Here is a 27,927-nt window from a genome sequence, read left to right as displayed (position 1 = left end):
AGCGCAATACCTAGCATTTACCTGCTATAAACCTTTTTCATGTGTAGTAGTAAATCAGTAATTACCCTGTAATCGGGTATTTTGTATGGGGTCAGGGTAAAAGGTAGGGTAAAGGTAGGCTCGTTGCTTTTGACCTTTTACCTTACCTTGCCGAGGCCTGTGTCAATCTGTTCGCTCTGTGCGAACGGGCCAGTCAGCACACACGCTGTCTGACCCACGATATCAGGCTACACTCAAAACCGACGAACGAGGGATGACCCCAGGCTGACCCCCACAACCGACCCCGATCCCTGTCGGGACTCCCCCTTTTTATTTCCCTGGGCGCCGGCTCGCCCCGCCCTCGGCCACGCCCCCTGCTGTATCAAGTAAGGGGCCGTTCATAAATGACGTCACGCACCTAGGGTGGGGGGGGGGTTCAGATATTTGTGACGATGTCTGACGAAGGGGTTTGGGGGTTTGAGAAATGTGACGTCACAATCAAAATGCGCAACTTAAAATAAATATAGACAACACGTTCTACTTAATTAAAGAGACTTTGTAATAAATGTTTTCTCCTACAACATCAGAGTGCAGCGGCGCATTAAATACGCACTACAATGACACTAGTTTAAAGCGATTTGAAGCATGTTTTATTTTATTTGGGGGGGGGAGAGAGCTTTGTGACGTCATGTTTGAGGGGGGGTCTTACTTTTTGTGACGCCGTGAGACGAGGGGGGGGTCAAAAATCGTCCAAAATTGCGTGACGTCATTTATGGACAGCCCCTTAAGGAGCCCCCGGCTCCCAGTCACGTGTCCCTCAATGACCCTGCGCTCGGCAGCACATGTTAAAAAGTGGCTGGCGCGAACCATAGGATGACAACATTTCATGTCACTACACTAGTAAGGAATTGGCAAGTTCTGTTTACGTGACAAACCTTACTAGTTGGCTGTGTCGGGTGGTGGCGGGTTTATCGACACAATTATATATTTGCGCAATCTCACCCGAAAAACGACCTGAATTATAGACGTGTTTAACAATAATCGGGCGCGTGCAGCGTGGAACGAGTTAATCTCGATTTGAATGCGGAGGAGTACATTGGTAAACGCCGGTGGTGTTGGTGGGTCGCGAGGATTGGCGTTTTGGGGAAGCCCCTGCCAGCCTCCTCGTTGAGAACCCGGTTCGATCACGGGTGGTGGAGTGCCCCAATCCGTAATTCAAACTCCAACCGGGGACTTGCTCTGTTGTAACGAATAGGGGACTGCTCTTTCCTGATATCCGCGCCACTAACACCACCGCCGATGCCTCCACCTCCCCTTCCTCTTTGTTCTGTGGAATTAATTGATAACACTGTGTAACAAACATTTTTTTGTTTGTTCCAGGGTAGTAAGTGTTATTTACTAATTTCTTATACCTCAAAAGTACATAAAATGGCTATTATTACCCACAAACATTGCCTTTGTGACCAGGACAGTGATATTTAGAAATGTACCTATGTTCAATGAGAAAACGTGTGCATGTGTGTCATTCCTTCACGTAAAGTCCTGGTCACAAAAGCAAAGTTCGCGGGGCATTATAGCCATTTTCTATACTTTTGAGGCATGAGCAATTCGAAAATAACACTTGCTACCCGGGAACAAAAACCGTGTTACGAATTGTCAGCTCGCCGTCACGCTCGTGATGGCGCGGTGCAGGCAAGAGTCTAAGAGACGAAGCTTCTTCCTTTCCATCGCATTCGACTCACTGCGCAAATCCGCGCGGGCTGTCATAGCCCATAATGCCTGGGCGGGTGGGTGGGTGGGGGGTGGGGAGAGCACGATATGCAAAACAAAAATAATGAACATTTAATTTTACTTCTTTATGAAGGTTACCCGCGACAGATCCGTCAGACTTCATGGGAAAGAGCGGCGGCTCTGCGGGGGGGGGGGGGGGGGGGTCGTGGAGAGGTGGGGGGAGCGGCGGGGGGAGTGGGGGTAGTAGAGGGGTGGGGGGAGAGACGGGGGGGGGGCGTTAGGTAGTGGATTGGGGGGGCGGGGGGAGGGGTCGTGGAGAGGTGGGGGGGGGAGCGGCGGGGGGGGGGGAGAGAGTGGGGGTAGTAGAGGGGTGGGGGGAGAGACAGGGGGGGAGTAGGTAGTGGATTGAGGGGGGGCGGGAGGAGGGGTCGTGGAGAGGTGGGGGGGGGGGGGGGAGCGGCGGGGGGGGGGGGGAGAGAGTGGGGGTAGTAGAGGGGTGGGGGGAGAGACAGGGGGGGGGGTTAGGTAGTGGATTGAGGGGGGGCGGGGGGAGGGGTCGTTGAGAGGTGGGGGGAGAGGCGGGGATATTAGACAGTGGAGGAGTGGGGGGGAGGTCTTGGAGGGCTGGGGAGACGGTGTGATGGCGGGAGGTAGGAGAGGGTGGTGGGGTTAGGTAATGGAGGGGCGAGGAAGTGGTGGGGGAATTTCAGTTTCATTTATTTGTTATAGCCCTGTGAGCCATTCGGCTCTTGAATGGGGTGCAACCGCAACAAACAAAAAAAACAAAAACAAGAAAACATCTGAAAGTGACGATGTGACTATGTGCAAACAGAAAATCCAAAAAAAAGACGGAAAAATATTGCAGAAAAAGCACCGTACACCAAAGCTGTGTGCAAAAATCCCAGTGGAGGGGTGGGGGGAGAGGCGGGGTGGTTACGTAGTGGACGGTTGGGGATAGAGGGTGGGGGCAGTGTAGGAGTGGGGGGTGGGGGGAGAGGGTGGGGGCGGTGTAGGTGTGGGGGGTGGGGGGAGAGGGTGGGGGCCGTGTATGAATGGGGGGTAGGGAGAGAGAGGGTGGGGGAAGGAGTAGTGGGGGGGGGGGGCTGTAAGTGGGGGGTTGTTAAGACGGTGGGGGAGCGGACAATTTCGCATGGAGCCTTCCCATCACCTCGTTCCCCATGCCATTAATTTTTTATGAATGTACAATAGCTTTTATTTTCTCCGAAAGTAGCAGTTACATTTGTGTGTGTGTGAAGATAATAATAATACTTATTCCTTGCAATTTTGCCACGGGCCGTTTACAATTTGTTCCCATTTCAAGACTCGATTAGGGAAAATGTGTCACCGTGAAAGACAACTCATTTGCTGAGGTTGAGTGGAAACGTTGGGCATTGTCAACCGCATCTCGACCCCCTCTGCAGTAAAACTGCGTTGAGGCACGTACTGAACTTGACTTAAAGCTTTCGTGACTGCCGAAATTAATATTCATTGGGTCTTTCGGTAAAGTCATGTAGATAGGTTCAAAGAAAATAATAAAAAATGATATTCATAATATTATTATTTTATGACGTATTATTTTTATGACGTATTATGATGTACTGAACTGTTGATAGCGAGCACCCATTACGACCGATACGGCGCATGGAAGGATGATGCGTCCAGAACCACTGCTTAAAGGGTATCCGTTTGAGGCCGAGTCTACCTAGGGGATGATCAGAAGCAGTTCAGATATAACTCACAACTGATTTTAGTTGTGAGTGATAGTCGAACTCAGGTACCGGATGACGTAGTGAAGTGAACAAATCAGTTTTAAGTTGAAACTTTATTTTATTTTACCAGGAGAGGTCCACTCAGCTAGACGGATCTTTTTCAAAAGCGACCTGGCCACAAACGATAGCTCAACGAAGTGGCTTATCATCACGTGGACATTCATAGTAGACAAATTACTCAACGCGTGTTTCTAAATGTGGAGGGGGGAAAAATCGGAGGACCCGGAGAAAAATGCACCAACTTCTAATTAAGTATATAGGTGTCAGGGCCGGGGTCGAATCCACGACCTCGTGTATACCAGGTGATGTAGTTAACACCTCGTCACCGTGGCGCCTCGTGTGTCTTTATGTCGCTCGCCGACTCCTCAAGCGTGGCAACTTCATGGGGGTCGGGCAGCAGATTCCCATTCAGAGAGCGATGACGTTAGACTGAAGGACAAGGTTGTGATGGCTGGTGGGTGGTGGTGGGTGGTGATGTCGGTGGTGGTGCCGGTGGTGGCAGGCTCATATTTGTTGATGCAGCCGGGATGCTGCCCTATGGTAGTGTGTCGATCAGGAATTGCAACTGGGCTTGCAATCCAGAGGTTGGCCTGTTCGATTTCTCCTCCCGGAGCGGCAGTGTAAAATAATTTTATGTATCGATTTAAAGCTTTCGTGACTGCAGGGATTCATCTTCTTGGTTCTTTCGGTAAAGTCACGTAGAAGGGAAATAATAAAATAATAAAAATTAAACATAATAATATATTTTATTCTATTATTATATTACTTTATTATGTTTTATTTTATTATTTCCCTTCTACGTGACTTTACCGAAAGAACCAAGAAGATAATTTAATGAAATTATAAAATATTTATATACTGTATAATTATTGCGTGTGCCTTTCAACAACCGTACGAAGAATCAACAGAACCGGAGCACACAATTATCGAGTGACCTACACGCTTCTTAACACCCTCCCCTCCCTCGCTGCCCACCTGGGCTTACTTTCACTTGCAAGCTTGTTGTCAATAGATTTGCTCGTCATTTATCTGACCGGTTAAATCCCGCAAAAAAATGTACGCGAAGCTTCTCCGATTTTTCTATTAATCGTTTCCAGATTGGATCAAAAGCGATTAATGTAGCTGCTGCCCCAAAGTTTTGGAACCACCTAAGTGCCGTCTCCATTCTGCCATCTCTGCCATTTAAACTCTGTTAAAAATCACTAACGTTTAGACTGTGAAAATCAATAACGTTTAAGTATGAATGTAATTTTGCAACATATTTGCAATCGTTAAGTTTTCTTTTTTTTTATTTGGTTTGTGGAATGCGTTGATGTTGTTTGCCGGCCAAGTCGCCCTTGAAAAATAACTTGTTAACTTCTGATTCTGACGTCCATACAGCAGTAGAGTATAGATTTAACAAGCATCCCAACAGCCGGCGCGTCATTTCAGCAGCATCGTTTCGACACAAAGCAAAGTCTGTACGGTTGATCGATGGGTTCGGCAGGTCGCGTGCGGTGCTGGGATAAAGTGTGGGCACACTTGACAACCTCTTCCCAAGGCGCACTTGGCCAGCGTGTAAGAGCAGGCGAAACTTCCTTCCCAGAGGGGCCCTTTCCACGAGTCATGGTCGTGAGAATGAATCTGCACGGTTTATGCTCTCGTCAAGGAACATGAAACCATCATCGCTCCGGCGATCCACGCTGTTGGCTGCTGGCCATCGAACAAAGACGGTGATCGCCGCATTGCGCGGCGCTTTCAGATGCGCTTCTGCGGCCGTCTGGAACGCTCTTCCGTCCGATCTTAGGAAGCCACTGGAGCGATACGCTTTTAAAACATCTAAATCGAAAACACATTTCCACAGGGCTGCTTTTTGTGTTGAGTTGTTGGTACCTTTCGCCGCACCTCCGATGAGTACGGTTGGCTACGTTACGGTGCAGAATAAGCTGAACGTAAATACATCTTCAGCTCATGCGTTGATAGGTGATGAATGCACAATTGATAGGCTAACCGGTAGCTGGTGAAACTCAGCGAGCAAAACGATGGGAACCACAGACATTGGCACAGCAAGACGGAACAAACAAAAAAAACCCGACGAGATTTCAGACAGAGATGGAGAGAGTGCGGGGTGGGCGGTGAACTAGCTTCTCTCAGCATGACGGCCACGGCAAGAGAGTTTATTTATAGCCGAATGGATGTCACCGAGCCATATGCTGGTACTCGGCTCGTGCGTTTGGGCGGCAAGAGAGGGGATGGCAACGCTTCGCCACGCAAGTCGCCGTCATGACATCCGAGCCGAAGCGATGAATCGATTAAAATCAATCTTGGTGGATCACGTTTGAAAATGTTCTACACAATTCATTAATTGGCATTCACTTGAGCTTGTTATTTATTGATACAACTCGGGATCGGTTTAGATATCGCGAGCTGCTCGTTGTCCACCACAGCCGGGTATCGAACTCGGGTTGCGGGGTCCTCCGTGCGGTCCTCTAAGCCTCCGCTACAGTCGTACAAAATCGTTGATTTTGTTTGAAAACCGTTCACGGAATTTGGATGTGAAGCTTTCGTGACTGCGGGAATCCATACTCTTTGTTTTTTTCGGTAAAGTCACGTAGGTAAAAAATAAAGTAAATGGAAACAACTAAATTAAATCACGACGTTTTGGGCGCAACACAAGCGTCTGTTACCCCCAGCTTCACACACTACCATCACACGTTGTTTTTCAGCTTGCGCATTTCTAATTTACCCACCCCCCCCCGGCAGCATAACAAAAGGCTGCTTAATCTTAGCTTTCTTATCTATCCCCGTTCCTCACATCGCTGCCTCCCAGTCTACAGCCCACCACACACTCGCCATGGCCCCTCTCCTCCCTCCATCCCCCGCAACTATATAATGCCTCGTCACAGCCATCTCTTAGACACACTTAAGCGGTTGTGCTTTCGCTACGTTGTCCCCACCTGAAGAAGGACGCTAGTGTTGCGCCCGAAACGTCGTGATTTAATTGAGTTGTTTTCATTTATTTAACTTTTTTACCTACGGGACTGTACCGAAAAAAAAAACCGAAGGGTATGAAACCTGCCTTTATTAATTAATATAATCTATTTATATATTTTTTTTATTGAAAATATTTTTTACCGGGAGTTGGAATCGAACTGGCGCGCACCCACCGTGTGGATTTCGAGCTCGGGGCGTGCGAACCGCAGCAGCAGCAGCAGCAGCGTCCCCAGCCGCAGCCGCGGGCGACACGAAACGCATCGCGGGCGCTGGCCCAAGCCTCGGGGGGCCCCTTGCACCGAGTGGCTTCAGAAACTTACAGCGGCTGCGGCTGCGGGAGCGACGACAACGATAAAAAAGGAGGGAGGAGGAGAGCCCTCGGGCGCCGGAGATTCCTCCATGGGGGGTGGGGGTGGGTTTGTCGGTCCAAGTTTGCGCTCTCCCGATTTTTGGCCACGACCGCCAGCCAGTCATCCGCGAAAGACGCACGCGCAACAACTGGAGATCGCTCCGGGTCCGTTGTTTCGCGCGTTGGGATACCTTGTAGCTTTGTTACGTCTGGTTGTGTGTATTGATGAGGAGGGATCAATTGTTACGTGTGTGTGGGGAGCGGTGGTGTAGCTGGTAGCACTACGCTGCACTGCGAACCCGGCGACCCGGGTTCGATTCCCGCTCATGGCCAACACCGGCGACAATTATTTGAACCGGTGCTGGGCCTCCTCTAGGTCGACTCAGCCTCAAATGAGTACCTGGTGCGATGTTGGCTACGGCTCGAGGAGGCCTGCAGCCACCAGTGGACGACTGAGGGCAATGAGTCTGCTTGACCACGACATGGAGATCGGTGGGCGAGAGTGGATCTGAATTGCTTTGAAAAATAATAATCTTATATTGAACTCAAATTACGCTGAGTAACAGCGCGATGAGTAGGCGAGCGTTGGGATGAGCGCGCGTGGGTGTGAGAGAGAGAGCGTGTGGGTGTGAGAGAGTCTGGGGGGGTGATAGAGACAGTGTGGGTGTGAGAGAGAGTGTGTGGGTGTGAGAGAGGGTGGGTGAGAGCGTGTGGGTGGGTGTGAGAGAGAAAGGGTGGGTGGGTGAGAGGGAGCGTGGGTGGGTGTGAGAGAGAGAGAGCGTGGGTGAGAGAGCGTGGGTGTGAGAGAGAGTGTTGGTGGGTGTGAGAGAGGGTGGGTTTGAGAGAGAGAGGGTGGGTGTGAGAGAGAGAGAGAGCGTGGGTGAGGGTGAGCATGAGTGGGTGCACTTGCCCGTGTGTCAGTGCGCACATTTCATTGTTCAGCCAAAAAACCAGGGCTCTCAAACCCCCGAGGCTCTCTTCACAGACTGCCTCGCCAGCCTTCATATATTTCTACGTGTAATAATAATAATAATGGAAATCTGCGCATAATCAGAAGTTCAGAATCAGATGTTTACTTAAGTTGATATTCCGAGTCAAGCCCGCTGAGCGTAGAAGCTCTTTCACCCTGGGCATTGCACACCGCAACGCAGAAAACCGACATTAAATTGACCGCCTTAGACGCGCTGTGCCAGCGGCAGACCAATGCCCACTTGGCAAGCCGCCGTTGCGGCGTTCTTCTTATGCCGCGCCTGGGACAGCTGCCTCCATGGGTGGGGGCGGGGGGGTCCATAGGCCTCCACTGCGGCGGGGCAATCGTGGCGTGGCCGAGATGAGAATGCGGAGGCGGTGTGCGCTTGAGTCGCAAGTGGCAAATTGTTTTTTAAGCAAGCGCCACTCGAGCATGCAAATCACGATGCCCGCGACAGGTCGTTACCTGACGCTGGCCTGTGCCAATCTGAGCTTGCCCCAGCCACATGCGAGAGGTAACCGGGGAGAGATTGAGGTGGACAGGAATGTCAGGTGCCGGCTTCAACCACCCACTTGGTGTGCCGTGGTGCAGGTGTTGTACGTACATTGGACTTCTTTCGCGCCGTACGTAGCCAATCGCGCTGTATCGGAGCCGCAATGTAGTGGGCTCAGGAGGTGCACGCTGACTGCCCTCGTTTCAGAAACCTCGATGGCCAAAGGGACATTTGAAGTACAAATTAAAGTGTGTTCACCGCTTAAGCGGTGGACCTGGGCTGGCGGTGGAAATTCCACATTATCATGGGAGCAGCCGGTCTCTCCAGAATATACCAGCTGTTGACTTTGCACAAAGTGGTACTTAATTTAATGCCTCTGCACGAACGATGATGATGGGCTGAGTCACGCCCCAACCAGGATTGGAACTCGCAACATTCTGACAGTTATGACATTTGTAATCGGTATTTAAATTTCACTCCCCTAATTAATTGTCCATTTGTATGTAACGTCTGAGTGTAAAGAGCCCAGCAGTGCTCTCCATATTTCTGCACAGATAAGGGAGCTGTACCCGAGCTCAGTAGCCCGAGAATACATTTCTAGAATTGGAGCACATGCCTTTGAGATGGATGCTCGGTATTTAGTGGCAACACGGGAGCGGCAATGCAGAAGTGGGGAAGCTAAGGTTGCAGGCGGTTGTGTGTGGATATGGTTGCGCTGGGTAGGACATGCGTGTTGTGCAGGATGGGTGAGGGCCGGCCGGTTACAGGGCCTAGTATCGGAGTGGTCGCCACGACTCCACGAAACCATGGGGAAGAGTAGACCAATGAACGGATGGTTGAAGACCATCGGGGCAGACCGTGTTGGGCCGTTGAGCGTCTCTCTACCACGCAACAGCTGTGGGTTCTGGCGGAGGAGGGTGGAACGCGCTAGGAACGACGTCTGGTGGCGTCAACGGTATTGCCATGATGACATCACGTATCCACATTGCATGACTGCAGTTATTTTTATGTATTTACATTGTTGCCGCCTGCTCCTCTCTCGCCCCCCCTCCCCGCTCCCCCCCTCCTCCTCTTCGAACCTTTCCCGGCGCCGTCGACCCAGGGGCGATCTTCGAGGAGTCCGCGCTCAAGGACCAGGAGGCGTTCAGCCTGGCCGTGGCCGACATCAACGCCAACGAGGAGATCCTGCAGAGCGAGCAGATCACCTACTCGATCCGCACCGTGGAGGGAGACAACCCCTTCCAGGCCCTGCAGGAAGGTACGCACGCGGCCTTCCAGTCGGGGCTGTGTGGGGGGCCTACGGGATGTGGGGGGCTGAGTGACGCCGTGGTGGGGGGTGGCGGGGAAATGAAAGGTGGGGGGGGGGGGGCAGGGGGTGGGCTGATGCAATGGTTAGTGATGTTGAGTAGGAAGATAATGATCAGCTTCTGTGTCGACGGGTGGGACAGGAGATGGCTTAGTTCTTTGGCTGTTTGTACATTTCCACGCGATAAGCCACTTTGTTGAGTTTCTGAAAACGAGCTGTATAGCTCAGTGGGCCTTGGCTGGTACAATAAAAAGAAGAGTTTAAATAGTTTGTGTGGATGAGGTGCCATACCGTGACTGGCCAGGAAAAGGCGGTACGGGAAGTGGACAAATCGCCACCTGTTTCCATCTGTAAGGGGATTGAGCGTTGCCTCCTCTGGGCGCTCCGGTTTCCACCTCCCACGTGCATAATGAGCAGAACTCGTCATTGATTGGCTGAAATCATCTGCATACCTGTCAAACTCTTATCGGTGCCTATCTTATTACAGACCAATTCAGACCTTATTGATCATCCCGTTGTCCTTATAAATCTCAACCTTCATCCTACACAGTCCCATCAAAAGGAAGACACACACAAACAAATAGACAAAAAAAAATATGTTTTGCCCGTATTGACACAGCTGTACGCCATATACATCTGAAAACTCAATTTCCCTGTACAAGACTACGGGGTAAACCGTATGGGCTGACACGGTATGCATCATACAAATATAAAGCCCCAATGCAGCAGCAACAGCAGAACCCTGCTGACTCGGTGTGTCTTTCCTGCACGAATGAGCAAAAACATGTTGTCAAACGCTTTCCGGTTGTAAATGAATTACCCTCCGGCGTCGTAACAACCATCGAGGTATCCGTAAAGAACACGGCCACTTAAATCGCTCCACTCGTGTGTGCGCGCATCACGCTGAGACCACCGTGTGATGCATTCTCGAAAGGGACAATGGTGATGTGAACGATGGTGAACAGAAATCTCTTGCGGGTGGTTGCCATTGTTTGTGGCGATTTCATGCGAATTGTATGCATGTTGAAATTCTTTGGCGCCGTACGTAGCCAGCCATGCTCATCGCAGGTGCGAGAGGCTTGAGCTGATTTGGATAAACATGATTTATAGTAGAATGCTGTCATGCTGAATGTTCCAACCTGTATTTCTTTCGAAATTATTTGCTGTTTTCGGTTTGCGGTGATGTGCTTCACTTCAATATCTGATCGCGTTACGCTTTTCTGTTGTTCATATTATATCCCCCATCCTTAACACCCCCCCCCCCCCTTCACTCCCCACCCCCCTTGGACCCCCTTCACCTCACCCTTGTTTAAAATGAGCATCTATGCTCGATGGGCCCTATCCCCGGGTAGGGGATTCATCGTTTCTGCCTTGGCAAAAAACCCAAGCCAGCAACGAAAATCGGAGCTTTAGCGAGCCAGCCGATGGACATGTTGGCAGCAGAAGTTGGACTCCGGATCGTGGAATTCCCTTCGCTCTTGTTCCAATCCGACCCAGCCCAGTCGTAACGCTCGTGCCAGTGGATGAAGACGAGTGGCAGCATTGAGACACTTGTACAAATTGTGATTCTATTGATGATAATTCACAGCCCCTTAGTTAACCCGCTGCCGCATGGACGTATTCCCGTGCTGTGCGTTGTTTGCAAGTGCTTTGTTTGACCACGCCGGCCAGGGCGGGTCTGTGAAAGAGGCAACCCCACCATGGGCCGGGTCGATATCACTTGCTGCTGATGTTAGCCATGACCAGGTTTCGTCGTCGGCATAATCAATCCACTGCTGGACGAAGGTTGGTGTTGCCTGTTCGCGTGGTCCTGTGATGTAGAATTCCGTCTGGCTGCTGAACGTTAGCATGTGCAACGATCTCAGCCTTGTCCAGACCACCACGAGCTCAAGAACTGAACATGCGGCCATATCGTTATTTAAACCGCCAAACTGAAAGAGTTGAAAAATGTGGCCCCATCCCCAACAAACAATATGTATGTTGAACTTATTTCACACCGTACGTAACCAAACCGTGGTAATCGGAGCTGCAGGATATGAAAAGAAGTTACGCTTTCCTACGCGCGTTGTGAACTCTACCTTGACTAATCACGGGCGACTTAAGTCCGGAATTCCAACCCATGGATGCGAGCTTCGCTGGGTCAGCGCCTGTGATCCCCCCCCACCCCCCGTTCGCCCCCCTCGGAGCCACTCGGCCACCGACGCAGCCAAACGGTTGGCTGTCTACGACCGCGACAGATCCACAAACCGCACTGCTGCTGCTGCTGCTGCTTGGACATCGGGCGCTGAAGTCTGAAACGAGCGTGGGGGCACTCGCTCTCTATTAGCCGCCGCATCGATCCTCCTCGTTGGCCGCTGCCGCCGTCAACTCTCTCTCTCGTTTGGCGAAAGCGGCAATAATTGCCGCGTTTATATTGTTGATATTATTCACATTTTTCTTTCACCATTTCTGCCCAAGAGCTGTTCATTCATGCACGGGGATGTGACGGCACGGGATTTGCAGCAACAGCGCCCAAAGTCTTGGTTCTTTCGGTAAAGTCACGTAGATGGGAAATAATAAAATAATATAAATATAAAACAATAAAAAATATATAATATTAATATTATTTTATTATTTATCTTCTACGTGACTGTACCGAAAGAACCAAGAATATGAATCCCTGCAGTCACGAAAGCTTTAAATCAAAATTTAACAGCACCCAACTTTGTTTCGCCGCCCCGCTGTTCGCGTTTGTGCTTGAACGCGCGTCACTCCAGCCGCCCCTCCGAAGAAGAAGCAAGGGGGGGATAGAGCTGACATGACTGATTTGCTTTTGCAGGGCCGTGTTCTAGTTTTACACATATATATCGCCGAACAGAAGTCATCCTTTTATCCGCCACCCAGCTTACCGGCGCAGCGCTTAAACATCAGCAGAGACAAAGGCATCTGGGCCTGGTGCTGCCCAAGCCACCACTCCGTCGTGTGTTGTTCCAGAACTCGCTTGCCACCGTGGCCTTCGTGGTTTCTAGCGAACTGCATTTCAGACTCGGAATCGGAATGTTTATTGGTACAGGAGGAATCCGATGAGCTATGAAGCTCTTTTTCACAGATGCCCAGTATGAGCGGGTCAGCAAGCTACAGAAACAAGCGATGCACGTAGAGGCACGCCACCGCCGAGAGAAAGCAGAGAAGCGACGGCTCTGGGGCCAATAGGAGATGCAAAGTATAGGGAACGGTACGCAAGTCGCAAGAAAGAAATTGCCTCCTGTGCAAGGCCAGGCTGGGTAGTTCCTTTGTCTCTTTGTCTATTTTTGTCGATCGGAGGAGCGGTATTTTCCATCCCCTTGCATAAAGTCGAGGAAAACATAATACGAGCTATTTCAAAAATTCCTGCACAAAGCCTTGAAGCTTTTCACCGATATGTACCTCTACTGGGTGGCTAGATGATAGCTACTGCTGGGGGTACCATGGTGGCGAGTTGTTACCTCCCTCGCCTGGTGTATAGGAGGTCGTGGGTTCTATCCCGATCCTGACGCCTCCTGTTACATTTGGAGTTTGCGTGTCTCTCTCGCCGTGGTTGTTTTTAAATCCTTTATATTAAGTTCACTTGCTTGCTTGCGCGCTTACGACCGTGCAAATCTTTCGGTCGTTTTTTAACCCACTTCCCGTGATCTAATCGAGCTGACATTTTGCACACAGACTCGTTGTGCGTAACAATTTATTTTCGTGAAATTTTTTGCAAAATTTTCAACATTTTAGGATTTTTTTTTTATATTTAATCACCAATTGCTTAATGGTGGCAGGCAATCATCTGACCCATAGGTGGCAGCCATCTCAAGCCAGAGGACGAGAGGACTCTAGCCGCCACGCATATAAAGGATTTATAGTGAAAAACTTTGTTTTTACGGGTTAATTGTTTTCCCTCTGGGCCCTCCGGGTTTTCCCTCCGCGTGTAGAACCATCACGCGTTTGGAGTATTCGGTCACCGCCTGTGAGTTTCCACGCGACGATGAGCCCCTTTCGTTGATCCTTCATCTCTGGTCGCGAGGTCGCTTCTGACAAAGCGCGACGGAGCTCAGTGGGCCTTACGTGGTCGTAAACAAACAAAAAAACTTCAGTTTGTAGAAGCGTCTCGCGTCGAGGTTGTCGGCTGCTTTCTCCGCCGCCACCTTTACATAAGCGGCAGTCACGCTGGGAGCTAGACAAGTTAAATTAATGCGGATAGTTGCTATGCACGGTCGTAATAATTGTTAATGTTGTTATTGCCCTTGCGACGGACAGATTGGCTTGAAATTCTGTCGTTTAAATCACCCCCCCCCCACTCCTTGCCAACTTACAAATGTTCCAGTTGCCAAACCCGCCCCACCCCACAAATGTATTCACTTGGCACGCATGCGCGTGTGGGGAGCGATAGTGTAGCGGTTAGCGCGCTGCGCTATGAACCTAGCCACCCGGGTTCGATTCCCGCTCACGGCCAACACCAGTGACGATTATCTGAACCGGTCCTGGGCCTCCCCTAGGTCGACTCAGCCTGAAACGAGTACCTGGTGTGGTGTGTAAACATCGCCACTGGGCAGACAAAGGCGGTCGGGCGTGGTGCTGGCCACCCACCCTCTCGTGTACCATTGCGGCCTTCATAGGTGCTCGCTAACAGCACTTGCCCCTACAGTCTGTTAAGGCTATATGGGGGATCTTTGTCTTTGGGTGTGCGCGCGTGTTTGCGCACTTGTGCGCGCACGGTGCTCATTTCTTCAGAGCTACCTCTTTCTGTTCAGTTTGTTGTCCTTCCCCCGCACCTCCGATGAGCACGGTTGGCTACGTGCGATGCGAAAGACGTTCAACCCCTGGGCATCTGGTGAAAAAGAGGTTAATCGGATTCCTCGAGTGTAAGCAAATAAATATTCTGATCCTGATTCTGACGCACAGAGGCAAAGACGAAGATTTCCCCGCCCCTGCCCCCATCCTTTTGTAGACTGTTGGGGCAAGCGATGTTCGTGAGCACCTATCAAGGCCAATGCGGCACACGACGGGGTGGGTGGCCAGCATCACGCCCGGTTCACTTCTGTTCTCCAAAATGCTGACGTCAGCTGAGTCGACCTCGGGGAGGCCCTGGACTCGTTCCGATCGTTCTTGAGCGCTGTTGGCCACGGGCGGTGATTGTACTCGGGTCGCCGGGGTTTGTAAGCGCAGATCGCTAACAAACTGCAACAACAACTGACACTCGCCAATAACAGGCGGTGATGGCACCACGGCGCTTGTGCCAGGCTAGGTGCACTTTGAGGCCACGTGAAGTGTCTTAGGCTCGATGGCAGGACATCACGTGACAGACCCAGGTGCCATGGATTTGACTGAGATGACTGGCAGCTGCACCACCTGTGCCACCTACTGTGGAAACTTGCTGTGCTAACCACCGCAAAACAAAGACAAAGATCACCTGTATAGCCTTAATCAGACTGTTGGGGCAAGTGCTTTTAGTGAGCACCTATGAACAGTACAAGAGGGGGTAGGTGGCCAGCACCATACCCGGCCGTCTTTGTATCCCTAGTGGCTATGTTTTTACACACCGCACCAGGTACTCATTTGAGGCTGAGTCGACCTAGGGGAGGCCAAGGACCGGTTCAAATAATCGTCACTGGTGTTGGACGTGAGCGGGAATCGAACCCGCGTCGCCAGGTTCGTAGCAGCTACACTACCGCTCCCCTTGTACACACACACACACATATGCACATGCATATTCTCACATGCTCCAACACACATACTCATTTACTACATATCCAAATATCCACAGATACAAACATACACATATATACGGATATAGAGATAAGAATTAGCATTTAGATAGCGGTTAAATACATAGCATGCTGAGAAGCTACACAGAGAGGAGTTGGGAAAGGGGATAAAACAACATCAGATATTTTTGGTGGCGTCGTGGCACCGTGGTTAGCGCGCCACACGATGAAGCCCACAGTCTAAACGCGAGTTTTCACCTGCGACCTGGCCACAAATGATAGCTCAACGAAGTGGCTCATCACGTGGAAATGTATGGCGGGGTTAAAAACCGGAGGACCCGGAGAAAAATTCCACGCGGCCATGGGCAGAGAGAGAGACACGCAAACTCCAAGTATACAGCAGGCGCCAGGCTTGGTGTCGAACCCACAACCTCCTGTATACCAGGCGAGGGAGTTAACATCTCGTGCAGTGTGGCGGCACCCCAATCGCAGAGAGGCTTTGGGAAAGGGGCAATAACAACAACAGATATTACTAGCAACAAATCGGCACGTGTTGCATACGTGACAAACCGTACGCATTGGCTGTGTCGGTTGGCAGCGGGTTTGACGACACATTTATATTTACGCGATCTAACCCCCAAAAAAGACGCTCTATTTTGGAGATATTATTGGTGGAATTGGTGGCGACAACGTTGGCTACCGCACTGCACTACGAATCAGACCGCGGGCTAACATCAGTCGCGTCTGACCTCTGCACCCGTCCTGGCTCCTCCCATTGTGTTTTGCCAACCCGCGCTGACCAGCTTGAACCAAGTACGGCCAAGCAGCTCCGGTTGGCTACGTGTGCCGTGCGAAGGAAATTCGACGTACGTACACACAAGTGGCTCCGCGTAGCCGGACAGCCAGACACGGCAGTGGATTGACAAGTGGCTGTCGATTGTGTTATATATTCCAATATTAGAAAGCACTTTGAAATTTCGATTGAAAAGGCATTTCTGGAGGAATGCTTTTTGGTTTTCAGATTGTTGTCCTTCCCCCGACCCCCCCCCCGCACCTCCTATTAACACGGCTGGCTACGTGGAGTGAATGATAACTTTTCTTTCAACATTCGTGAGCACGGTTTTCCGTGATATCGTTTTATTTTGTGTGTTAGATCGCGTAAATATAAACGTGTCGTTAAACCCGCCACCACCCGACACAGCCAATTAGTAAGATTCGTGACCTAAACAGAACGTGGCCAATTTGTTACTAGTACAGCACACCGGTGTGTTGTAGAGCAAATCCGCAACACGTACAATTTGAGCACGACGTTTCGCCGGTAATTGCAACGAGCCGGTGGGCAGGTAGCGTGTGGCGGGGGTAAAGCGTGGGCAACTCGTCATCGTCCAGAGTGGAAGAGGAGGCCAACGTACCCTCTGAGAAGACGTCTCCAGAGCCTCTGTCCGCTGGAGGCCCTCTCGTGCAAGCGGTGTCGCGAGCAATTTGCTGACATTTTTTTGTTAAAAACATTATTCAGCATCGAGTATCATTACTATTGTTATTATTTTATTGTTGCCGACTATGGGGGTGGGGGGGCGGTTGGGTTATCTGGCCAGACAATGAGCTGGTGGGTTTAATCATCGGCCAGATGTCTTGCCCCGGCGGTCTGTGCGCGTGCCAGGTGAAGGCGGTCGGGCACTTCTTGTTGTGCCCCCCCCCCCACGTCTCCAATGAATTGTTCGTCGAGCTCAGCCAGCTGGAGTTTATATTTTTTTTTAAAGCGGAAATTTTTTCATTACACACACACGCACTTACGCAATAAAGCATCTTAATCTTCTCCGTTGCCTCCTGCTCGACCCGGACTTCCCTCCTCTCTCCCACGACCGCCCCCCCCCCTCCCCATTTTACATTCTAAATTTCAAATGGAGACAGACGGACAGCACTTTTGGTAATCGAGTCGTGGCCACCCGCATCATCATCTTTTAGCGTTGCCACTCGTCCTTATTTTCCCAGGACCGTGCCCTTTGTTCGTTGGTGGCAGCAGCTGTCCTCGGACATATGCCGACTCCCCCCCGAGGACGTTCAGAGGGGTCCCCCCCCCTCCCCCCGTTTATTATTTTGTTGTTGTCACTCGCGTATTAATAATACGACGCTTTCAAGTTGAGTTCATTTCAACCAGGTGGGAACCCGAGAGACCGCAAGTGCGTTCGCATTTGCAAGAGTGAGTGGCCCCTGGTCACCAGACGACGTCTTTGCATTCGTGTTCCTCTCTCGTACGGTATTGGAGGGGGGTGGAGAGAGACTTTCAAACCCCGTGAAATGTCCCGGTGTTTTGCATCTCCGCTGGTGTGCAACTCTATTCACATGCGAATCAGCAGAACTGCTTAAAGTCAAGCTGTGCAAGCCAGCCGGTTAAGTGAGACCGTATGGTTATATCACGTGAAGACATGCCAATTACGTCCACGGTCTTGGCTCGGATTCGGCAATGCTGATATTCTGGGTTTGGATGTGGCTTTCAGCTGCCTGTGATTAAACTGGGTTCTGAAATCTGTTGAGTTGACCGTCTCAGCCTGGCCACAAATGACTGCATACACACACACACACACCCACCCCATCACATTACATTTGTTTCTGCAATATGTTTGAGAGCTAAATGCCAATGTCGAGGTCTGCTAGCCGCGGCGAGAGGACTTCAGGAGGGAGAGTTTATGCAGTTTTTTCCCTCCTCTGCTGAAGGAGCGCAGACTAAAGTGGCTTACGATATTCGCTCCGTAGTTTTGGCTGCGTGGCCATGGTTCGCGCGACGAGAGACAGCTTTATTTTGAGCCTCGTCTCAATAGGTGCTAGACCAATTAGTTTCAAGGACAATGCATATATTATCAGTGTGTTTTTTGTTGGCATTTTGACCACAAGTATTGTGGTTAATGCAGACATGATTCCTTGTAAAAAGGTTTCAGTTTTGTTGCCAGAAAGAAGGGGAAAATCCCTACTCTTAAATTTTGGTACTGGAAAAGGAGGTCTTATTTTGATTTGAGTCTCCAATGAAGGTGTTCGTTCTGGTCGTCCGCATTATTCCGGATCTGGGTGCGATTCGAGGGCGGTGACTGCACGATCTTATAAAGGGTAATTTAGCCAATTAATGTGTCCCAAAATGAATTCCAGATTTTCAGAATTGAGAAATATCATCTTGCGGAAAGCGTGACCGTCGATAGGAGAGCGGGTGGAGGCCACTTTGAAGGGGTCTCAGAGGTAGCTTTGTGATGTTTGCATCTGTGGACCATTCTTTCGGGCCAAAGCTTTCGCTGGTCTGCAAGAGAAACAAGAGAATAATATTTATCGTGGCGTTATGCTCAAAACACAGTCGGGATAATTTTGCAGTGAAAACACAAAAAATATTTCTCCCAAAAAATGTGCATAAATATTTGAAACAGCAGCTGCGTGTAAATATGTATAGATATATTATTTTTAAAAACCTGCGAACGTCAGGAGTTTTTTATATTTTTTATGTCGGATGTAATATAAAGGTCCCTAAGTTTGAGTCATCTGCCTATCAGTCATCTTTACCCTGAAATATGTTTTCTGGAGATGCGCTTTTTGTCTTTATTTCCATAACCATCGGATCGCTTACCTGGTGCTTTTTAGTTGTTAACGACCACGACCGCACTTCGCCCGAGACCATCCAACGCTGACGGGGGTGTGGTGGGGGGGGGCGGTGGGGGGGGGGGTAACGTTTTACCGACTAAACGGCGGAAAAATGTTAGCGTCACCAATTTTGGCGTCAAACATTTATGGCTCTGGAAAAAATCGACAATGTATGTACATATTTTGAACTTCTTTCACACCGCACGTAGCCAACCATGCTCAGCGGAGGTGCGGTTGATTCTGTGAGGTAGCGACATCGGTGAGGACAGCGAGAGGTAACGGTGAAGATTAATGGCGGATGGGTTTAAAGAACGAAAAAATATCGGAGGCTCGGGACCTGGCACAGCCCGAAATCCTAAACCCTCAAGGTTGTCTGGGTGTCACGTGCAGAGCCGTGTGTCTCGAGAAGTCGTAAAGAGGCGCCAGGCTCCACGGGAATAGCGCAGGAGCGATGGTTCAGTTGCATCTATAATAAGGGGCCCCGTTTCTCGGTTAGGCCACAACACCCCATTTGTTTCAGTATCTCACAAATTGTTAGAGACGGCTAGGTGATATCTGTAAAGGAGTGTCTCGCAGAGTATCATGCTGAGATTTTTCTTCCAGATTTTTGTCATTATATTTCTCTCACAGCACATTGGATTCGCTCTCCATCTTTTGTCCCAGCCTTTTTGGAGATCCCCGTTCCAGAATGTTGGTGGTGACTTTTGACTCTCACGCACGAAGCGAGATGTGTTGGCAAAAATGTCCAGTTCGGGAATATTGCCTGATAAAATAATATTGTCAAAAACAAAAACCCATTGAACATTCACGAGCCATCGCTGTTAACGGGGCTAAGACTCTCAACTCATTGGACTTGTCGAGGCTGGATTAAACCTGGAGTTCAACCCAGGTTGCTGCCATGGCGAGGCAGTCAGCGCGTCTGGACTTGCAACCCGGAATTCGCCGGTTCAATCCCATCTCCCCGGCACGCCCAGTTGAAACGCAGGGGTCGAGATTCTCAAATCACTTCTCACTTTGTCCCCCCTTAACACCCTTCAATCTGAAGGGATTATTCAGGGAAGTATATATATTTTTTCGAACGCGTAGCTTTCATATCGATGTGTTCATAAACAATTTCTGCACAAATACAGTATGAATGGGTGCACCACGGTTGGTCGATTGAGAGGTCGCGCGCGGTGGGGTGAAGTGCGGGTACTCCCATCTCTTCCAAGACGTCTGTGCCAACGTCAAACAACGAGCTATCGTGGGTACACTCTCGAGGGAGGCTGTCTGGGTCTTCCTCCGGCGGATGCTCTCCCGGCAGCAGTGGCGAGAGCGAGCAAGCGGCAGTGCGTGCACCTTTCACAGGCCCCCTCTTACAACTCCCTCCCCCACGCTCGCGGTGGGCGCTGGATCGGTGTCTCTGACCCGTGAGCAGCCCGGCCGCCACATCCACATTTCACACATATTAATAGCATCGACGCCGGCGTTCTGACATAACCGCACGTCCCCTGGGCAACTCCGCTTCGCCCGCCGGCGAGACGTGCACGGCGATCTCAGTCGTCTGCCGCTCCCGCCGGCGCTGCGTTTGACCGCGTTACGAATTCGACCAAACATTTCACATTTTCCAATCACCGACGATTATGCGATTCCCCGCCGTTAATGAAAGCGCGTTCATGAAGGCGCATCTCGCGTGACCTGGGTTATCTCCCCTGCCGGATGACGGCGGGGCAGATGCACGTGGGGCAGAAGAAGGAGCGTTATTCCAAGGCGTAAGAGAGGTCGCATGAAAAAAATCACGCGCGGCTACATTCTCCTAGCATCGGTTCTTCGGCGTGACAACGTTTGAAGTGTTTGTGGAGGGTCATACACAATTGTAGTATCCATAAGAGGTATTTTGGGGTGGGGCGTTAGATCGCGTTAATATAAATAAACGTGACGCTGAACCCGCCACCGCTCGATACAGCCGATTTGCAAAGGTTTGTCACGTAAGCAAAACGTGCCGAGTCGTTACAGCTTCAGCACACCGATGTGTTGGAGAGTAAACGCACGTGTTAAGCTGACAAATGTCGTAGGCGAGGGGTAGTGTGTGGGTGGGGGGGGGGTCAAGGGGGTGTCAGCCCCCTGGTCTCCCACTGAGTGTCATCTGTCTTGTGTGTACTGTTGGAACGTGATGGAGATATTTTGAAGAGGTTTTAAGACTGCAACAGAAAGGGTTGCTTGCCCTGAAGCTTCGACACGTTCCTGCCCATCTTCAGTTGAAGCAAGTCCGGCCCTGCTGATGAGACGCTGGATGCAGAAACCTCTTCAGAAGGTTTCGTCTCGTTGAACCGACGCTTGCGAAAAAGATGCGCTCCAAAGGAAAGCCGCTGTACGGCCAAATGGGATGTGGAAACAATGAAATTGGCGTGGAACCGTCAGGTCAACTCAATTGTTTTGCAACCCTACATTCTTTGCCAACTTACGCGAGGCAACGATTATCGCGCAATACGTCGTGAGACTTGCACGGCGTCGCCCGAAGCCCCAGTGGCAAATCCACAATCCTGGCAAGAGGGTGGTTCGGGGGCTAAGATAAAGATGAGGGTTAAGTGGCGAGGCTGCTGACACGGTACACACGCGCACGCCAGACACTGTGTCAACGCAGCGGGCTTTGGTTTAGGCGAGCATGCACTTATCGCCGCCAAATGTATTCGGCGGATAAGGTCTGCCGGTTGGCATTTCAAACGCTGAAAATGAATATTGGACTGGGCTCTTGCTTGCTTGTCTTGAAATGCGTGCAGAATATTCAATTTACCGATTCCCCCCCCACCTGAATTTTAAAGTATTTTTTACTGCCTACTATTTCGAAAGAGTGTCCCTCTGGGTTTTTGCAAATGACTGTTATCATGTATTATTGTTATTATTACGAATCCCGTTCCCCGGTTGTGACCGCCTCTGTTAACAGCGCGGGCATGGGCACACGCGGGACCGCTCGGCGGTTTAAATCAAAACGGCTTCCGCGCGGTGCGGGGAGCGCTTTTTTAAACGAGCACTTTTCCGCACAGCTGATCTCTTGTTGTGAGCTGCACAAAGTTAATAATAATAATATGTATTTAAAAAATCTGTTTGATTGCTCAGGCGAGCGAAAAATCTATTTAATTTCTTCACCGCTGGCGAAGGCGCAAATGGCATGTCACCTTGGATAAAGGATTTGGCGTCACGTTAAGGGGCCAAAAATAAATCCTTGCATTTTCATTTCCCTTGCGTTTATGAGCCGGGTGCTGCCACAGGGCGTTGTGACGGTTGGTCAGTGACCCCACTGGACCTGCGACCCAGCGGTCACCGGTTAGAGGTCACCTGTTCAAGGTCATCGGTTCGAGGTGACCTGTTCAAGGTCGCTGGTTTGTTCTCCCGGCGGCGCTGCAGTTGAAACAATCGGCAAGTTGCCTGAATCCCACCGGTCGCCTCTGTCCACCCACACGCAGTAAAGATGGGTAATGTCCTCCCATCCCGTTACTGTCACCATCCTTCACGGATTCGCGATGCCACAGTCCATCTCGCTTCTAGACGTGAGCCCCCATCTCGTCGCTCCGTCTCCACGGTTGTTATCCTCTCAGGCAAGATCGGATTTATTTTCTCTCTCTTTTTGGCTGCCACAACATTGTTAGACTTGTCCATCGTTGGCCATCGTTGCCCTCCAGCGTTGCGTCTTGTGTCTCGCTCCAAGCCCACCGTAATTTCCTGTCCTGTGATCCATATGGCTCCTCTTGCTGTCTCTCCAAGCGTGTCTCCGAGCATTAAAAACTAATTACTTGAGAAACCGTTTTTGTGTTTCGTTTTTTGTTTCGTCCTTTCCCCGCACCTCCGATAATTAGCGCGGTTGGCTACGTACGGTGCGAGAGAAATTCGACATAAGCACGTACAAGGATGCATCATTGCGTGTGCCAGTGGCAGCCAGTGCTTGAGTTATACCGGTTGAGCACATCATTCTGTAGGGGCGAGGTCGCTTATTGATTTGTACCCGAGCCCAATATTTATACTGTTTATACAAAACACATTTCCGTTGGAAATTAATGACTTGGCAAAATGTAAACAGGATGCAAGACGGACCTCCAAATAATAACACGTCATACAGTCGATGTTTTTTTTTATTGACACGTCTAAGCTGCGGCAGTGCGACCTCTAACCTCTGCATGTGTCCCAGCGTGTGCGTGACCACAGACAAAGACACACGCGCGATACGGTTTAACGACCTATGTGCGTTTCTACATTAACCCCGGTAGCATCTTCGTTTATATATCTCGGTGAACGATCGTCGTCCCCCCCCCCCATTGACACGGCGTGGAGTATTGTGTAGTGTAGCGAATTCTAGATTTGAAGCTTTCGTGACTGCAAGGATTCATATTCTTAGGTTTTTTTCGGAAAAGTCACGTAGGTAAAAATTTTAAATTAATAAAAGTAAAATGAAAATAATTATCTTACTTGATACAGCTATCGTGCTGTGACGGTTCCACCTGAAGACGGAGGCTTGTGTTGCCTCCAAAACGTCGTAATTTTTATTTTATTTTTATTTTACTTTTATTAATTTTAATTTTAATTTTTTACCTACGTGACTTTACCAAAAAAACCTAAGAGAAGTGTAGCGAAATCAACGTTTAAGCTTCCCACATAGTTTCCAGCCCCCTTTTCAGATGTGGTGCAGCGGGAAATGATGGCTGCATCTCCGTTTCTTTTCGATTTGCATTCTGCCTTTTGACCAAAGCCTCCGCACACCCGACCCGTCTCGCCAAACCACAGGGAGCCTCGTGGTTGCCAGACACGGCAGTCGCGTTCGCAAATGCGGTTTGCGACTTTGATCGTGAAGCCGTGCATGCCGATAGTTCAGTGTTAATGTGCCACTTAATTGAGGGACTACGACTACTACCGTGGGGTGTTATCTTGGTGTGGTCTGGGGCTGTGATGTTCTTGTTGTTGGTGTTTTCTCTGCCTTGCCCAATCTTGATAGATCGACTTATATAATGAATGAGTTAATCAATATATTTCTTATTTATAGTTAATGACTTGCTTACCGTTGCCTCTATTTTGCACACGGATCGTTTTTCGCTGTTGCTTGCCGCTGTAACTTGCTGAGCCGCGCACACTTGGACATCTGTGAAATAAGAGCTTCGGTAGCTAATAGAACTCGGAATCCAGGCGTCCGAGTGCAACGTGCGGGTTTTGAAGCTCGCCGTAGCCCGACAGATCTTTCCTCCTTTCAGCCACCGACGAAGGGATCGCCGTTACCATTTGGGTCGTGCTGTGGTCGGATGGATTTCTTGGCCGATCAGAGAGGGAGCCGAGCAACTTGGGGATCGTGGGTTCCAGGTTGAGGAGGCTCCAGACTCTGCCCCGGGTTTTCCAGGGCTCGGGTGGAGACACGTGTTGGTGAGGATTTGCAATGCTTTGGCAGTGGATTTCATCGTCGGCACTTTCTCCACCAGACAGTTGTATGCAAGTACGTGCACACACAGATACCCAAATACAAAGACCCCCCACTCCCCCCCCCCCCCCGCCCTGTAAAGCCTTAACAGACTGTAGGGGCAAGTGCTGTTAGTGAGCACCTATGAAGGCCGGCACTGTGGCACACGTGGGGTTTGGGTGGAACAGCACCACGCCCAGCCGTCATTGTCTCCCGAGCGGCGATGTGTTGCACACCGCACGTCCTGAGATTAAGACACGAAACGTTACCTTCACTCGGCAGTGGATAGAGCACGCCTGCTGCTAATTACATAGCGTCGCCCTGGGTAAGACACTGAACCCATTACCACGTCGATTGTCCCATGAGTAACACTGTGGTGGATAACGAGGGGTACTGAGAAGTGCTGCCTCCCCCCCCGCCCTCGTGTGCTTTTCCGGCCTTCATAGTCGCTACTCACTAACGGCTCTTGCCGCACCTCCAGTTAGCACGGTTGGCTACGTATGATGCGAAAGAAATTCAACGTACGTACAGACAGGTGAAGTGGGGGAGTTGGGGTCGGGTGGGATTGAGGGGAGTTTGGGCAAGAGGACTTAGGAAGAATAATATGCAGAAGGCGTCGAGGTGCACAAACCGATGCACAATTAGTCCTTAAGTTCAAGTTCATGTATTAGGTATAGCCCTGTGAGCCATTCGGCTCTTGAATCGGGTGCAACTGCAACGAACAAAAACAAAAACATGAACAAGAAAACATCTTAAAGTGAATTTGTGACTAAGTGCAAACAGAAAATCCAAGAAAAGACAGCAAAATATTGCAAAAAAAAAGCACCGTACACCAACGCTGTGTGCAAAAATCCCAGTGGGATGCAAGTCAAACAACAACAACAACCACAAGACAACTTAGATTAAGGCCATCAGTCTTACTCCGTACTACAACAAACAAACATGGCCAAACCAGTAAACAAAATAAAGCAATGAAACAGTGATCATAGGAACTGTGACAGAATTTTCACAATAAACGACAAACAACATGTACTACCAAAACCCTGCAGCCATAGCTGGCTGCATGAGTCACTCCACAACAGCAGGAGCATCAATCCGGACCAGATATTTCACCCATCAATACCCCGTGAGGTCGTGTGGCATCGCGCGGGTCCGACTCCTTGTGCGGTAACCGCTTGACATGCGTGGGTCATACGTTTGTTGTCCTTCCCCTGTGCCCCCTTGGTTACCATGGTTTGCTACGTACGATGCGAAAGAAGTTCAACACACATCAAATAATTCACTAACATTGGCCGTATGAAAACACACGCGTGCCGCCAAAGTTTTTGCTACCTTGGGTGGTACCGATTTCTGCTCTGGTCCAAGGACGAAACAGACTGATAAAGGGAACCGTTACACTTTTACACACAGTACAAACCCTACGTACTTACATCCACAGACATCCCATTATAATCTGCCGTGAGTTAGACACTAAATTTATTATTCAGCGGTAACGACATCTAATGTTGGAATAATCTCGTCTGCTCCACTGGGGACGTAATGTCCCTTACACTCAGGCGTGCCATCAATTCACCGTGACGCGTGCGCAGTTTCTAAAGCGCTCTCTTCCCTCCACGCTCGAAGCCGCTTGATTTTTACTCCGATCCGCACGTGGCTGCTTCATCGCCCAAATTGCTCTCAAACCCCTTCTCCGTCAAACCCCCTGCGCCCCGCCATCGCTCTGGATTCCTCCCCAGCATTGTGCTGCGTTGGCGAGATGTCATCTCCCTCGCCTGGTATGCAGGAAGTCTTGGGTTAGACCCCGACACTGACGCCTGCTGTTTCATATTTGCAGTTTGTCTCGCGCTCTCCTCCGTGGTCACGTGGATTTTTCTCCGGGGTCCTCCGGTTTTTCCCTCCACATTCAGAGTTCACGTCCGTTCATAGTATTTGGCCACTGCTAAAGATTTCCACGCATTAAGCCACTTCGTTGGGCTATCATCTGTGGCCAGGTCACTTCTGAAAAAGAGATAATAGCTCAGTCGGTTTTACCTAAATAGTTTAGTTTTTTATCGGCTGGGCCTCCCGGCCACGTGGCCCAAGTAGTAGTGGTAATGAAAGGGTTGGATGGGTTTTAAATGAAATGAACGAAAGCGATCAGCGGCGAGAAGCTCCCCGGAGGGCTCTCGAAGGGAGGCCGCTGGCACGCCCTACCGCGCCCACGTGGGTTCAGGCAAAGAAAACAATTCGAGAAACGATCGCTTAATTGGCGCCCGCTACGGCATCAGAGCAGAAAGGCCCCCCAGCAGACTGAACGCAAATTGTGTCCCCCCCCCCGCCTCCCGCCCCCCCCGTTCAAGTATTCCCATAATTGTTTTTTTCCAGATGCCCTTTGCACATTTGCACAATTGGTGAGGACTTAAAACTATAACAATACAGTGAACATTTCTCGGTGGCCCTAAGATGAAAGGCAAAGGTACAGCTCCGCAGCTGCTTCACTCACAACACTGCTGGCGGTAGGGCCTTCACTTCGAGGAAGATTTACAGAGCCGGCCGCCACCGCCCCCTCTCCCACCCCCCCCCCCCCTCAAATCGTATTCGGCCTGCTGCTCCACACTGGCCAGATGTCTACGAAAATGTGGGGGTACTCACACTTTACACCACCACACGGGACCTGCCGGTCGACGGACCGTAGTGAACCCGTTGACACCGCTGTGGTGGACGGAGGTGGAGGGCAGAGGTCGCAAACGGGTTTTGATTCCTTACCCGTACCCGTACCCGGCCGCACCAGGGTCGCAAACGGGTACCCGTACCCGGCCGTACCCGTACCCTACCCGTACCCGGCCGGGTACGGGTAGGGTACGGGTATCGGGTACCTGATTGCGACCTCTGGGATTAAGCCATGTTGCAGGCGCGGGTGGGTTGATTCTAGGAACTTGAATTGTGAGAAGAGACAAGACGTTGGGAAATGAGTGACAAACAGTTACTCACCAGTGACTCACAGCCTACCCGTACCCGGCCGCACCAAGGTCGCAAACGGGTACCCGTACCCGTACCCAGCCGGGTACGGGTAGCCGGGTATCAGGTAGTGTACGGGTATCGGGTACCCTGTTGTGACCTCTGGTGGAGGGGGGGGGGGGGATTCTAGAAACTTGCACCATTGTTTCAAAACTGCCTTTGCGGGGGGAGGGCGAACCGGTGACCGCTGGATCGCAAGCCCCGATATACGCCACTCCTATTATATCCGTGGGCCCAACTTGCAAAAACAGCTGCTGGAGATTTTGTTTTGTTCTCTCCCATCTCGTTTTTGTTCTTTCGATGAACTCTTCTACAAGTGGCAGGTTTATCTTTACCCTACGAGGGCGTGCTCCCCCCCCACCACCACCCGTTCGCTCTGCTGCAAGATTGATGCTTTTGGCGCGGTGGCCATCAGAGCTGAAATAAATATAGTTTTTTTTTATTCAAACGGCTTGGAATTTAACCAAATTACTTTAAAACCCACATTTAACGTGACGATGGCTTCTATTACACGCGGTTATCGATGAGCGGAAGGCGCCAATCAGCTCAATATGGGCGCCATGGTGGCATTTAGGACGTTGCGGGTTTGATCCCGACCCTGCCGCCTGCTGTATA

The 27,927-nt window shown here is 50.5% G+C and overlaps 1 protein-coding gene across 1 annotated transcript in view; it reads left to right on the top strand.

Annotated features, from left to right (window-relative positions):
* Positions 1 to 9,371: 9,371 nt before the first annotated feature.
* The window catches only part of LOC144732012 (glutamate receptor ionotropic, delta-2-like), a 141,078-nt gene continuing 122,522 nt past the window's right edge, over positions 9,372 to 27,927 (top strand). The window contains exon 1 of the mRNA XM_078613193.1: positions 9,372 to 9,522. The gene's annotated coding sequence lies outside the window, so the exon portion shown is untranslated. The remainder of the gene's footprint in view (positions 9,523 to 27,927) is intronic.

Source organism: Lampetra planeri, chromosome 41, assembly GCF_965212315.1.
Source record: "Lampetra planeri chromosome 41, kcLamPlan1.2.h2, whole genome shotgun sequence".
NCBI lineage: Eukaryota > Metazoa > Chordata > Hyperoartia > Petromyzontiformes > Petromyzontidae > Lampetra > Lampetra planeri.
Note: the sequence above shows the minus strand (reverse complement) of the source record. Positions and strands in the feature narration are given on the sequence as shown.